This window comes from Hemiscyllium ocellatum, chromosome 14, assembly GCF_020745735.1.
Source record: "Hemiscyllium ocellatum isolate sHemOce1 chromosome 14, sHemOce1.pat.X.cur, whole genome shotgun sequence".
In the NCBI taxonomy this organism is placed as follows: Eukaryota; Metazoa; Chordata; class Chondrichthyes; order Orectolobiformes; family Hemiscylliidae; genus Hemiscyllium; species Hemiscyllium ocellatum.
The window spans coordinates 18,991,392-19,006,291 of NC_083414.1; the positions used below are offsets into that span (position 1 = coordinate 18,991,392).

At 42.6% G+C, this 14,900-nt stretch overlaps 1 protein-coding gene across 4 annotated transcripts in view; it reads right to left on the reverse strand.

Annotated features, from left to right (window-relative positions):
• plxnb1b (plexin b1b) overlaps positions 1 to 14,900 on the reverse strand; it is a 255,026-nt gene that overhangs the window by 125,790 nt on the left and 114,336 nt on the right. Inside the window, exon 1 of one of the 4 annotated variants that reach the window (XM_060835444.1) lies at positions 6,440 to 6,503. The exons of the other annotated variants lie outside the window; for them this stretch is intronic. The gene's annotated coding sequence lies outside the window, so the exon portion shown is untranslated. Of the gene's footprint in view, positions 1 to 6,439; positions 6,504 to 14,900 lie in introns of those variants that run through there. 4 annotated transcript variants of the gene reach the window in all.

Here is a 14,900-nt window from a genome sequence, read left to right on the forward strand (position 1 = left end):
ACTCACCTATACAGTAATGTTGGGGCACAGGAAGATAGGAAACAAACCCCTGTGTTAGTTCTGTGTTTCTCAACATAGAGAGGGAGGAAATGTTCTGCAAGTGTCAGATGGAAAGCCGAACAGAAGACTGACCAGCTTAGTTACAGGCAAAAGGAGAGAATAACTCGAGACAGAAAATAAATAAATGAGGAAACAAAACTCCACCAGTGAAGGCAGTCCACACCAGAAAGGCTGCAACGGACATGGGATGTATTAACAAAGTAAGTTAAAAAGTTATATTCACCTCCAAAGGAACAACACAGAACGCCACAAACACTTGATTGCTATAAAATGGTTAGGAGAAATAATTAAAGTGAGTTCAAATGGAACTGGAGCAGTTTAAAAGTACAGAAAGTAAGGAGACTACAGTTCAGAGACACCCCAATGAGAACCAGAAAGATTTATTCTTTCTGAAAAGTTTTTGAAAGCGATGGTGCTGTGGAGCAGAATTAATACGATCCACAAAAGCTACAGTGTGTTGAATAACAAAGTGGGGGATATTGTTTAATGATGTACAACAGTTTTCAACTGTAGGGTTACCATGGTGAAGTGGTACCAATACAATCTCATTATTTCCTTCTCTCCACAGGTCCTTTGGGCTTTCACACGTTCCAGTCACAACTGCATTTATATAACACCTCTAATATAGCAAAACCACCCCAAGGTGATCTCAGGAGAATAATCAAGCAGAAATCAAAACTGAGGAAAGGAAAGAGAGACATTGGGATCAAAATGGATGGACTGATTCTTCAGTGAGCACCAGGCTACACGGGGTGACAGACCACATGTGGCAATCCCTGCTCCGCTCCCCTACATCTATCAACCACTTATCAGATCACTGTGATACTTACATCTCTCTGTGTAAGGGGAATAAAACAGACAGCTTGTTTTTATGAAGCAAGTAATCCCAATTCCAATTGCCTGCCATTACCAGAGTGCCCGTGTGATAAGGTGGCAGAAATAAAAGAACCTTGACAACCAAAAATTCACCTCTGCAAACTCAAACCAATAATTTACCTCTTGAAGGCTAGCTACAGCATTATCCTCGAGACACAGAGGCAGCAACATCAAAGCAGCCAGCCCAATGGCTTCAGACATCCTTTGGCCTGATGGGGCGGCACGGTGGCTCAGTGGTTAGCACTGCAGCCTCACAGCGCCAGAGACCCAGGTTTGATTCCCACCTCGGGCGACTGTGTGGAGTTTGCACATTCTCCCTATGTCTGCGAGCGTTTCCTCCGGATACTCCGGTTTCCTCCTACAGTCCAAAGATGTGCAGGTCAGGTGAATTGGCCATGCTAAATTGCCCATAGTGTTAGGTGCTTTCGTAAATGTAGGAGAATGTGTCTGGGTGGGTTATTCTTCAGAGGTCTGGTGTAAACTTGTTGGGCCAAAGGGCCTGTTTCCACACTGTAGGGAATCTAATCTAATCTGATGTACAGTTAAGTTACTACATTGTCACTAGGAACATTTGCAACCCACAAAATGAGTGTTTACCTCTTTAGCCTTCGTCTATGCTCGGGCTGTTCGACAAGGAGTTGTAACAGGAATGTAATCCAGAGTGCATAATTATTGAAAGGTCATGCAGTTATTAGGGGAGAACACTGTCAAAACAACTAGTTTTCATGTTAATAAATGCAATGCTTAGGAGCACTACAAGATGTGTTATATGGTTGTGTGGCATATGAAAAAGGGACCACTGATCTATTTTACCAAACTCACGAATTTACTGGTTTTTAATATGTTCATTCCACATCTCCGAGAGATGCCAGCTGCTCCCTTTTATACAGCATAGTTTCATGTTACTAAGATTGCAGAGGACTGCTGAACCAATTTGCACACATTGTATAACAAGCTACCTCCACAGCATTGAGGATATACCCAGTGTGCCAGCAGTTAGAAAGTAAACTCTTTGAATTATTAAAAGTGAAATAATGTCATGTGGAATGAGGGAACTCAGCCAGATTAAGCACCACAATGTTCTCTGCAATACAAGTTATTTATACAACATAGAGAATTTGTTCTAATTATTTTAGAAGCATTGCCATTTTGGGGAAGAGGGATTTTGCATTTTCCAGTGAGCACATGACCACACACATCTTTTGGAAATTCAGACACTTGTACAATTTTGGCTGTTTTGACAGTTTAATGTATTAAATTGCACAGGAGTTGTGAAGAAAGCACAATGTCATCTTCGAAACTCTGCTGTGTAATTAAAATATTGCACTCTGTGAATTGCCTGCACAATATGCCACAGAAGTTTGAAAAGAACCCAATGGTTACAAAATAAAGAATGGGGCTACTGTGACTTGTCCAACCACAGGAATGGCTGCAAGATTCATTAAAACCCAAACCAAAACTTGAACCAGTTAAATCACACATCTCTCAGAGATCTCCTCACAAAACTCTTCTCTGAAAAACCCACGATGATTTATAATTTTAACAGAGTGTTCTTCTGATTTCGACCCTGTCAGTATGTGGCATGCTGCCTTGTGTTCTGCCAGGCTTCATCCATTTCACCCAAAAATAATATCACAGCACAGGAAGAAAAGACATTGGAAATTCTTACATGGATTTGTAAACCTAAACTTAAATCTTAATTCTACAAAGTAGAAGCTTACAGTCGCAGTGGATTTTTCAAAAAAATATTCCTGCATGAAACAAGAACAAGGACCATATTTACTGCCCTCCCAGCAGGCTGAGATTTTGTTAATGAACTGCCTTCTTGAATCATTCAGACTTGCGTTGGTATTAGGGCTCCTGAAGAAGGCTTACATCCGAAACATTGACTTCTCCACCTAGCTTACTGTGTTCTTCCAGCCTCCTGCTTGTCTACCTGGGTATTAGGAAGGCGGTTGCATGACTTTTACCCAGCTGCAATGAAGGAATAACTTTGACAATGAGTTCTGCTAGTCTTGGCCATCTCGACCGTGGCATTTAGAGGAATGGAATAGACTGTCAAAATAAGCTTGGGGCGCTCCCCACACTGAGTGGATGGACTGATGACGAAATCCAACATCAGCAATACCAATAACACTAACTGTTCTATCCCAGATGGTGTTGAGCTTCTTGTGTCTTGTTCCAGCTGCACCCACCCAGGTGAGTGGTGGTGCTCTCATCATTAGGTGGCGAAGATTTGCTGGCGACAGTCCAAAACTGATCCCGTTATCAAAGAGGCCGAGCGTCTGATGCCATTAAACTTCTGGTCAGCAGTAATGTGTTGACAATGGGGATTAGAGTTAAGGGCAAGGTGGTGCGTTGGTCGTGCATTTCCTTGTAAAGGTGACCACTGCTGTCCTGCTACATGTTACCCAGAGCCTGACCATTGTCCCATTCCAACAGGAGGTTGGCAGGGGCAACTTGACCAACACAGGAACTGCACAGGTGAATTTTTATGACCAGCGAAGTAATGGGTGACACAGTTAAAGATGGTGGTCAAAGATTGCTGCCTGTCACTTCCACTCTGAGCATTAATAGCACCCCCACCGAGACAGCGAGAATATAGAGAATTATTGCACTTGAGATGAAAGAAAAATCAAAGCTGCAAACAGGCCATTCACCAATCTTGCTTGTGCCATCTATAAGAATGGAAAAGCAATTAGCTCTTTACCATGTTCTTACCCCATGGACCTAACAGCATGTTTTCTTTCTCAGTTGGAATCCAATTTCAATCCCCTTGAAATAAACCAACAACTTGCAATTAATTTTGAGAGTACATTGTCTGATGGCAAGACCGTGTCTAACCTTCTCCACTTTATTATGAATCAATAATGATGTCTTTGTCTCTGCATGCATATTTGAAAACCAGTACAAAACAGCTTTATAATAACATGGTCAATAGTAAAGTCTGAATAGTACTACTGCTTTCGTGCAAGCTTACATTGATTACTTTCCAGTCTCGTTCTCCCATTTCCCATTCAAACTGACTCTTGTCCTGTGATTGGCAATGGAAGCAGTCCAGTGAAGGTTCACTAGATTGATCCTGGATACAGCTGGATTTTAAGAGGACAGGTTAAGTGGTTTGGGATTGTACTCATTGGAGTTTATAAGAATGTGAAGTGAGATTACTAAATCATTCAAGATTCTTAGGGGTTTGACAAGGTACATACTGATGTATTTTCTCTGGAGCATCAGAAGCTTAGGAGTGACCTGATAGAGGTTTAATAAAACCAATGAGGGGCATGAATACAAATAGACAATGTCTTTTCCTTGGGGTGAGGGAGTCTAGAACCAGAGGGCATAGGTTTGTAGGTGAGAAGGGAAGGGTGTAAAAAGGACCTCAGGGACAACCTTTTCACATAAAGGGTGGTGCATGTATGGAATCAGCTGCCAGAGGAAGTGGTGGAGGCTGATACAATTACAACATTTACAAGGCAGTTGGATGGGAATATGAATAGGAAGGCCAAATGCTAGCAAATTGGACTTGATTTATCTGGGATATCTGGTTGGCATGGATGAGTTGGACCAGAGTTTGTTTCCGTGCTGTAAACCTCTTGGATTCTATGACAGTGTGGGACCAGATGGCATAATCTCAGAATGAGGGACCATCCATTCACAACAGGGATGAGAGGAATTCCTTTTCTCAGAGGGTAGTGCATCTGGAAATCCTTAACATACAGGGAGGTAGAGACTGGGTCATTAAGTATATTCAAGGCTGAGAGAGTCAGATTTTCAATCTGTGAGGGGCTCAAAAGGTAATGGGGGGGAGGGGGGGGTGCGTGGTGGGGAGGCAAGAAAGTGGAGTTGAGGATTCTCAAATCAGCCACAAACTTATTGAATCATAGAACAGACTCGATGGGCTAAATAGCCTTTTTCTGCTCCCAAATTTAATTATTCATATGCGAAGTTCATTTTGAAACATTTATGTCATTTCCAGTTAACAGCCACACCTTTCTTCCCTCTTAATTGTTAGTTTGTGTTATTCAACTAACAGTTCAATTCCTCCTGAGCTCAGTCTTATTTTAACAGCACTTATACCTGTTGGGACTTGAAGACTGACTTGATTTCAAAAAGTAATCTGAATAAAGATTCAGACAAGGAGCAAACATTCAAAACCCACCTTAAGCACATAAAAAAGGCACGAACGGTATGCCAAGTAAACATGAACAGATTTTATCCTCTTAAAGTAGCTTTTTAAAACGTGATGCTTCTTCAGATGTCAAAAACATACCATAATTGGGTCTGACACTGAGACAAATTGAAAAATTAGTTTCATGCAACTAATTTAAGTCTGTCAATAAAATCTTGACTCAGGAAGCAAAGAAAGAATACACTTTCACTGCCCATCTTATGCTCTCCTCTGAGAAACATTTAAAGGCAAAATATGGACAGGGTTAAAGCGAGCTCTCGAGAATCACGCTCTGGTGATTCTGATTGCCATCAGGCTGGAAACTGAGAAAACCAAACCACTCCTCTCATTTATAAATTACAGCTCTCACAACAATGCTGTATTCAATGTTACTAAACTTTAAATGAAAGATAAACGATGCCATTCTGACATTGCTTAGTAATACAGCATCTGCATCAAGCATGTCACACAGCCAGGAATCAAGGGGCCTATCCCGATCCGGATTCTTTATTTCACTCGGCTGAGAGTTTGTACAAATCATTGACTGCTGGCGATGTCAATGGGGAGGCAGTTAAGACTGGGAGCACCTCTGAGCTGCACAGTCAACAGAATAGTTTGAATGAAACACACTTGGCCTAATGACCAACACTGGGGTGGGGTTGGCATCACTGTAACCCATCCCTGCAACTCCCAAAATTTTGTCAGTAGCCAGAGTTCGAAACTGAATATTCAGAAACTTTACGGGATTTGGCAGTTCAACAATGTTTTAAATTAAACCACAATGCTTTTTAACACATTTACAAATGGGGTCCTGACAACAGCCATCCAGAAAACACATACTCATGCACAGAGATACTTCAGGGACATGGGTAACTCACCATGAAAGTTATTCTGTTCTAAGTTCAGACATCCTGGTGATGGGAAAATGCTTCTCTGAATTCTCCATTTTCATAAGAGGAAGACACTTGATTCTCTAGATAATAGACACAATTTGTCCTCATTCATAATGCACTAGTCGCAGCGCATAGTTATATATTGCCAAGCTCTGGCCTTGCAGCTCTTTTCCTTGAGAATGCCTAAGGGAATATTAGACAAGTCGCTGTCACCCTTTCAGCTCTGATCACATGGTCAGAAAGCCTCCCTACCTCTCGCAAGCCTTTAATCCTGCTAATGAGAGTCACATTTATGCAACATCCCACCACACAAACCAACTACAGCAACTCTCATAACTGAAGTTAGATGAGAATGCAATTTTGCACTGTTCCAGACTATAACAGCACCAGTGCATTGGAATGATTAATGCAAAACTCAATTGAAAGCACAAAATTACCTTACCTTCCGTACTGGAAACGCTCAGACTAAAAGGCGGAGTGGAAAGTTCAAAGCCGAAACAGAACCCTGCATGCGGTGCCATTCAATCTGTCCTATGGTTTAATGCAGTAACTAGCAACAGTGAACAAGGCAAGTACTAACACGTGGGAATTTTCATCCTGCAGCTCACAATGTAAGAAAGAGAAAAGGAACCTCCAGGGAGGCTCTGTAGCTGTGCCAATGAACGGAAGGAGGGGTTAACAGGAGATACTGCTGAAACCCTGGGGGTGGGTTGACAGAGATGACTACTACTCTGTACAATGCAGCCCACAGATTACCATATCAGGGCTATTATCCTGCTGCCCTTTTCCAAGGCTCTATGCTATTCAACAGAGGTTCAAAGGGGTTTAATAAAATCATTTCATATGTTTTACACTTGCTGAGATGCATCCGTCATTTTGAAATTGGTCTCTGGACATGCATGCTGTAAGGGGCAACCATTCAAATTCTTCCTCAGAAACTCTTAGAACCTATCTTGAGAATTCAGTATGTTGGCAAGTAAAGCCCCAAGCCTCTGTCACTTGTGTGTCAGCACCCTATTGGTTACTCAACCAACTCCACAATCAAACTATGAAGGAATATTAATACCATGCATCCCTTGCCTCACCCATTATTAAATATCCAAAAGGGCATGGATTTTTCTCAAACTCTACACCATCACACTTAGCTGACACAAGAGCCAGGCACAAGTCAAAAATACGTATGCATTCATGTTCGCAATCTTCTGGAATGACCAGGAATTGTCCAGAAACACCTATTCCTCCCCACGGCACTGCCTCCTGTACTCCAGGAGATTACTGTACATCTGTCTGCACCCCCATTTCCTTGCCTTCAAAAACTCCATACATTCTCCCATTTCAGATTCCAACACAATTCCCCCTTAAAATGTCTCCTCTATTGTCTCAGGTATGGAAGTCTCCATCCTTACGGGAGAAAAAGTTTTTCCCTTATGTCCTCATTACTTCTTTTGTCAAATCCCGAGTCTGCACCCTCTGATTATCAATCCTTCTGACTATGAGCACATTTCCCTCCTTGTATTTTGTCCAGACCATTCACGATTTTGAATACCCCATCAGGTCTTTCCTCAACAATCTGTTCTCTTCAAATCAGCCCCAAATACTCCAATCTTTCTACTGAACTGAAGTTCCTCACAACTGAACATCACTTCATTCTGATACATTTGATTTTGTATCATCTCTTACCAGAATGCAACACTTAATGCTTCTCTGCATTAAATTTCACTGTCAACTGTTTGATCATTCTACCAACCTGTCTATAACTTTCTCATGATTCTCAATAGAATCATAGAATTATACAGTACAGAAGGAGGCCAGTCAACCCATCATATCTGTATGACTCCTGAAAGAGCTACCTGGCTAGTCCCATTCTCCAACCAGTCTCTACAGCCCTCGAAATTCATCACTTTATAATATTTATCCAGATCTCTTTTGAAACCTCCTACAGAATCAGCCTCCACCATTCTCAGGCAGCACACTCTGAATCCTAACAACTCGTTGCGTAAAGAAGCTGCTCTTCATTGCACTCCTAGATTTCTTGCTGAGAATCTTGAAATTGTGACCCCTTGTTACTGGCATACTGTCTAGTGGAAACAGAATATCCTTCTTTACCCTGTCAAAATTACTCAATTTTGAACACTTCAATAACGTCACCTCTTAGACTTCTCTGCCCAATTTCTCTAATTTTTACTTAAATCTAAAATCCCTCATTCCTGGTTTCATTCTCATAAACTTCCTTTGCACTCTCCCGATGGCTTTAACACCCTTGCTTAAATACTGAACTGAACACAATACCATAATGCGATCGGACCAATGATTTGCACTCCTTGATTTTATACTCTCTGCCTCTACTTATAAACCCAAAGATCCGTTAAGCCATCTTAACAACTGTTCCACCTTGCCTGGTCAGAGAATTGTGCACGTGAACTCAGCGGTCTCCCTGTTCCTGTACTCCCTGTGAAGTTGTCCCATTGAGCCTGTATTGTCTCTCTGTGTTCCTTCTCCCAAAATGCATTACCTCACATTTTTCTATATTGCAATTCATTTGCCAGGTGTCTGCTCATTGGGCCAACTTGTCAACTTCCCTCTGAAGTCACCCAGCATCATCATCCTCACAATTCTCCCCAGGCCAACATCATCTGCAAATTTAGAGATTTTGTCCTCAACATCTATCTTCAAATTATTTATGGTAAATTAGGAAAAGAAAACACCACTGTCCCATGGGGAACACCACTTTCAGCTCATCTCCATTCTAAGAAATGTTTCGCTGTACCTATCGCCTGTTTCCTATCATTTAGCCAACTTGGAATCCATGCTGCCAAAGACCATTAATTCCAAGCATTTCTAACTTGCTAACTAACCTGCCATGTGGCACCATATCAAATGCTTTCTCAAAGTCTAAACATACAACATCCACAGCTCTACCCTCATCCACTGCCTGTGTCACCTCGTCAAAGAACTCAATTAAAATGTGTCAGACATGACTGCCCTTGACAAAGCCATCATGACAGTCCAGTATTAACTTACTTTTCTCCAAGTGTATACTTACCATATGGACCTCCATCAGTTTTCCAACTACTGATGTCAAGCTGACAAGTCTGCAGTTTCCTGGCTTATCGTTTTCACATTTTTAAAAAAAACGGTGTCACTTTTGCAATCCTCCAGACCCCAGGACTAATCCTGTGTTCAGGCAGGCCTGGAAAATTTCTGTCAACAGCTACATGACTTACTCCCTCACCTATCTAGGGTGGATCCCATCCAGGCCTGGTAACTTCTCTATTTTAGCACCTCTTCTTTATCAATCTCAAAACTGCTCAGTTGCTGACCATTCACATTTCCAACTGTCATATATGCTGCGTCTAAGAATGAATCACTTTTCTGGTCCCTAATTTGTTCAGCTCCTCTTCTTACCACCTTTTTAACTATTAAGTACCTTTGGTAGACTTCGGAATTTCTTGCGTGTTAGCTTCCAGTCTCTTCTGATACTCTCTTAGCTTCTCTTATTTACTTTCTTGATTCTCCTTGAACCTTTTATATTTGGCCCGATTACCCATTGTATCCTCCACCTGACATTTGTCACAAGCACACTTCTTCTGCTTCATGTTAATCACTATTTCTTCTTCATCAACAGTGCCTGGACCACTTTCTCTTTGAAAAGGAACATCAATTTCCACAGCCTGAGAAGCGGGTGCTGATTGGTTGGGCCATCTTTGCCATGGCGATCCGGCAGGAACAGTCGACTGTCGATTCCAGTTCTTAGACCAACACACCTCTTCTTTAAAAAAGGCAGCCCATTGCTGATTTACAGTTTTGCTTGCTAATCTTAAATTCCAATTCGTCTGGGCCAGATCTATTCTTACACCACTGAAATTGGCTTCCACCCCCAGTTCATTATTCGAATGATGGATCACTCCTCATCGTTTTCCACAGCAACCTAAACCTTATGATACAATAGTTACTTTCTGCTAAATTTTCCTCGCCCATATCCACTTGGCCCACCTCATCCCCAAGAGTCTGGTCTAGCAGTGGATTTCGCGGTTAGACTGGAGAAATTCTGAAGAAAATTCTCCTGAAAACAATCTGAAAGCTTGTGGCCCTCTCCAGCCTTAAATGACTAATGGCACAGCCTATATTTAGGCAATTACAGCAAACCTTGCTACTCCACCCCATTTAAAACTACTCTAAGATATAGGAGCAGATTTAGACCATTTGGCCCATTGAATTCTAGCTGGTATGTTCCTCAACCTATTCTCACTGGAACGTTGGATCCCAGATTTGGATTTCCAGATGGCCTCTGACAAGGTGCCATGCATGAAGCTGCTAAATAAGACAAGAAACTACAGTGTTAGGGGCAAGGTACTGGCATGGATAGAAGATTGACTGCCTGGCAAAAGGCAGAGAGTAGGAATAAATAGAGGTCTTTTTTCAGGATGGCAGCCAGAGACTAGAGGTGGTCTGCAGTGGGGGATAGTGTTGGGATCACAATTATTCATGTGACACATTAACAAACTGGATGAAGGAACTGAGGGCATTGTCAGGTTTTCACGTTTTATAACCCTAGATGGAGGGACAAGTCAAGGAAGAGGAGAGGCTGCAGAAGGACTTGGACAGGCGAGGATCACATCCACTGGCTCTCCTTTGTCTAACTTGCTCATTACCTTCTCAAAGGATTTGTCAGGCATGACCTCCCCTTGATGAAGCCGTGCTTACTCTGCCCTATTTGATCAGGCACTTGCAAGTACTCTGCAATCTTAGTCTTAACAATGGACTCTAAAATCTGATCAATGACTGAGGTCAAGTTAACCTGGTTGTAGTTTGATGTCACCTTGCTCCCTCCCTTCTTGAACAGGGGCATTACATTAGCCATTTTCCAGTCCTCTGGAACCCTTCCTGATTCCTGAAAGATCACCACCAATGCCTCTACAATCTCCTGAGTTTTCTCCTTCAGAATTCTGGGCTGTATTCCATCCATTCCAGGTGATGTATTCACCTCAGACTTTGCACCTTCACCAACACCTCCTCCTTGGTGATGGCCACCAAGGTCATCTCTGTCCTCTGACACACTCAAAGTTCAGGTATGTTGCTGGTGGCTTCCCCTGTGAAAACTGATGCAAAGTACCTGTTCAGTTCCTCCATCATTTCTTTGTTCACCATTACTACTTCTTCAGCCACATTTTCCAGCTTTCCAACCTCCACTCTTCCCTCTGTCTTACCTTTTAGATATCCATAAAGCTCTTGCAATCTTATTTTAATGTCATTTGCTATCTTCCCTCATATTTCATCATCTCTCCCATTGTTTTTCTCGTTGTACTCTGCTGGTTTTCAAAGGTTTCCCACTATTTGAACCACATTGCATGCTTTTTCTTTTGCTTTTGAGCCGTCCCTGACTTCCCTGGTCAGTCAAGGTTGCCTCATCCTCCCCTCAGTATGTTTCTTTTTCCTTGGGAAGAATTTCTACTCTGCTTCCCAAGTTATCCCTAGAAACTCCAGCCATTGCTGCTCCATTATCTTCCCTCCAGTCAATTCTGGCCAACTCCTCTCTCACTATAGTTACCCTTACCTACCACTGCCTATAGATTAGATTAGATTCCCCTACAGTGTAGAAACAGGCCCTTTGGTCCAAGTCCACACCGACTCTCCGAAGAGTAATCCACCAAGACCTATTTCCCACTGACTAAGGCACCAAACACTATGGACAATTTAGCATGGGCAATTCACCTAACCTGCATATCTTTGGACTGTGGGAGGAAACCGGTGCACCCGGAGGAAACCCACATAGCCATGGGGAGAATACACAAACTCAACACACACTCAGCGCCCGAGGCGGAAATTGAACCTGGGTCCCTGGCACTGTGAGACAGCAGTGCTAACCACTGAGTCACCGTGCCACCTATAATGCTTGACTTTGCTGTAACGTCTTTCCTCTACATCTTTCCCACTGGCTAGTGGCCTACAGGCTACACTGAGCCATGTAAATGAACCTTGCTTTTCACACCCCGATAGATTTTGTACTCGACACCTCTGGGTCATCCTCTCTCTCTCCAGCACTGGAATGTTTGTTAATCAACATTGATATGCCTCTCCATTTCCTTTTTATCCTGAACACTTTGTATCTTGGAACGTTCACTAGTCAGCTCCATCCGTCTTTGTGTCAGTCATCTGCTATCCCCACATTCTATTTCTGTATGTATCCTAACAATCCACATAGTCACATGCACGTATTGGAACACTAATTTCAGGTTTATCACTTTCTCTCTAACATTGAACACTCCTAACGCCTTACCAGTTCCTACTCAAGTATTATCTATCTCTTTGAATATTATTTGCACATTATCATCTCTCACTAGTATTACCTCCTAGCTCCCACACATTTGCCAGGTTAGCTTCAACCCTCTCAGTTGTACAAGCAAAATGACCCAGCAAGGAAGTGAGCTTTGTTTAATGCGACTCACCCAGCCTGGGATTGCAGTTGCATTATTCCCCTCAGAAATGATCCACATATCTCAAGAATCTCCCTGCTTTGTCAGGTTCTTGAACAGTCTCATGGATTAGTGATCTTATCCAGTAAGACTGTGAAGATCTCGACTTCTCATCTTGGCCTGCGTTCAGTCAGTTGTGCGAAGCTCTGTTGACCTCATTACTGTTGTGTGAGTGAAAACAATATAATATAAACATGCTGAATGCAATCTCTTGCGATGTGGGCATGTGGCTGATTGAGTCTGCCAGCACACCACTGTCAGTCAGCTCAAGATCAAAGTTCCCACATCAACACTGGTAACTTGGACCACATGCCACAGGCAAATTGGCATTTATTTAAGCATAGATCCATATGAAGGTCAAAAACTTCAGCACAGAACAGGTGGAGAAAAAATTCTAAACAAACAAAATATAGACAAACCATATGAGGGTGGCGGATTATGTGCGATTCTGTATATAATCAATTCTATACTGGGGGCGATGTGAACTGAGGCCTTACTGTGGATATGAGCTGCAAAAAAGCATGTTGTGCTAAATTCTTAGGTATAGAAACCTTCGTCAAGATTAGTCAGTTTACTTGATGCAACCTCAAGCACTAATGCACATTTTGATCTGCCCCTAAAATATAATTCAACCATTGAAAGGTTGGTTGGACATGAAAACACTCATTTACACTCTTGGGTCACATTTCATTCGGGAGTCTTCAAAGAGATTGTAATCAAAGCAAAAACAAGTGCAGATGCTGGAGATCAGACATAAAAACAAAGTCACCAGGTCTGGCAGCATCTGTGCAGTGAGAAAGAGTTCTGTCATTAGCCATTTTGCCACCTGAACCAACACCTTGGGAGAAGTCTTAGGAAGATAACTTTTTTGCTCACCTTACATACTGTAATCTAAATCAACAATCTCCATTCAGATAGGTGCAGTATGAGCTTCTACAGGTCTGCCATTATTTTGAGACTGGGTTTTCAGAAGCATTGAAAGAAGGGTTCAGTTTAGATTCTGCCCAGGAGTGTGCGCAAGTTCGGTTGCGATCCACCCCTCCTTATACTGCATAGTTGCATAGTGACTTGCCTGCATGGCCAGCTGTAGTGAACCAGTTTAAGCAGTGAGGAAAAAGTGAGGACTGCAGATTCAAGAGTGTAGTGCTGGAAAAACACAGCAGGTTCGGCAGCATCTGAGGTGCAGGAGAATCAACGTTTCAGGCAGAAGCCCTTTATCAGGAATGAGAGAGAGACAGCCCAAATTCTTAGGAAGGGTCACCAGAATTAAAACGTCTACTCTGATTTCCCTTCACAGATGTTGTCAGACCTGCTGCACATTTCCAGCAACTTCGGTTTTTGTTCCAAATTCTCTATTTCCACTTCATTAACGTCATTGTATCATCATGCAAAGACAACTTCAGACAAAGCCGTTCAATAAACTCAGGAAAGGGAAACGAAAAAGAAGCCAATAAATTTCGGGAGGGAATTCCAAATCTGAGAGCCTAGGGAGCTAAAACAGTGAATGAACAACCTTATGCAGAGGCCAGAAACACATCGTTATTTCAAATCAAGTGGCCAGGGACTGCACCTCACCTCCTAGCCCAGATCTTTGACAGAGTCTGGTCAAGTCAGGAAAACAGGTGTTTTTTTTTCCCCTGATCTGGTTTTGGCAATGACATAGAGATGATCTGATCTTACAGTTCCTAGAAAGAAGGAAGCTGGAGTGGGAGAGTTACATGATTAGGGCAATACGAACATTGAATCAAGTGATCAAGAAAACTGAACTGACTTTGGAACTGAAATAACACAGTTTTAACAAAGTAAGAATGTGTCTCTACATGCATGTGCTTCAGTGTGAATGAGTGGGATGTTACCAGGGCTGAAGGGTTTGAGCTATTGGGAGAGGCTGAATAGGCTGAGGCTGCTTTCTTTGGAGAGTCAGAGACTGATAGAAGTTTAGAAGATCATGAGGGACATGGATAGGGGAAATAGACAAAGTCTCTTCTCTGGGCTGGGGGAGTCCAGAACTAGACGGCATAGGTTTAGGGTGAGAGGGGAAAGATTTAAAAGGAACCAAAGGGGCAACTTTTTCACACAGAGTGGTGCATGTGTGCAATGAGCTACCAGAGGAAGTGGTGGAGGGTGGTATAATTACAGCATTTTAAAGGCATCTGGATGGGTAGGTGAATAGGAAGGGTTTGGAGGCATATGGGCCAAGTGTTGGCAAATAGGACTAGATTGGGTTGAGATATCTGGTCAGCATGGACGAGTTGGACCAAAGGGTCTGCTTCCATGTTGTACATCTCTATGTGCATGTCCCTGGAGAGCCCTTCTCTGCGTGTGTGAGGGCTGCATGTACAGCCACCACAACTCGTCGTCCATGCACTTACAGCGCCCATGACATTTCAGCTAATGACACAACAGGACCTGTGCAATTGAAGTTCATGG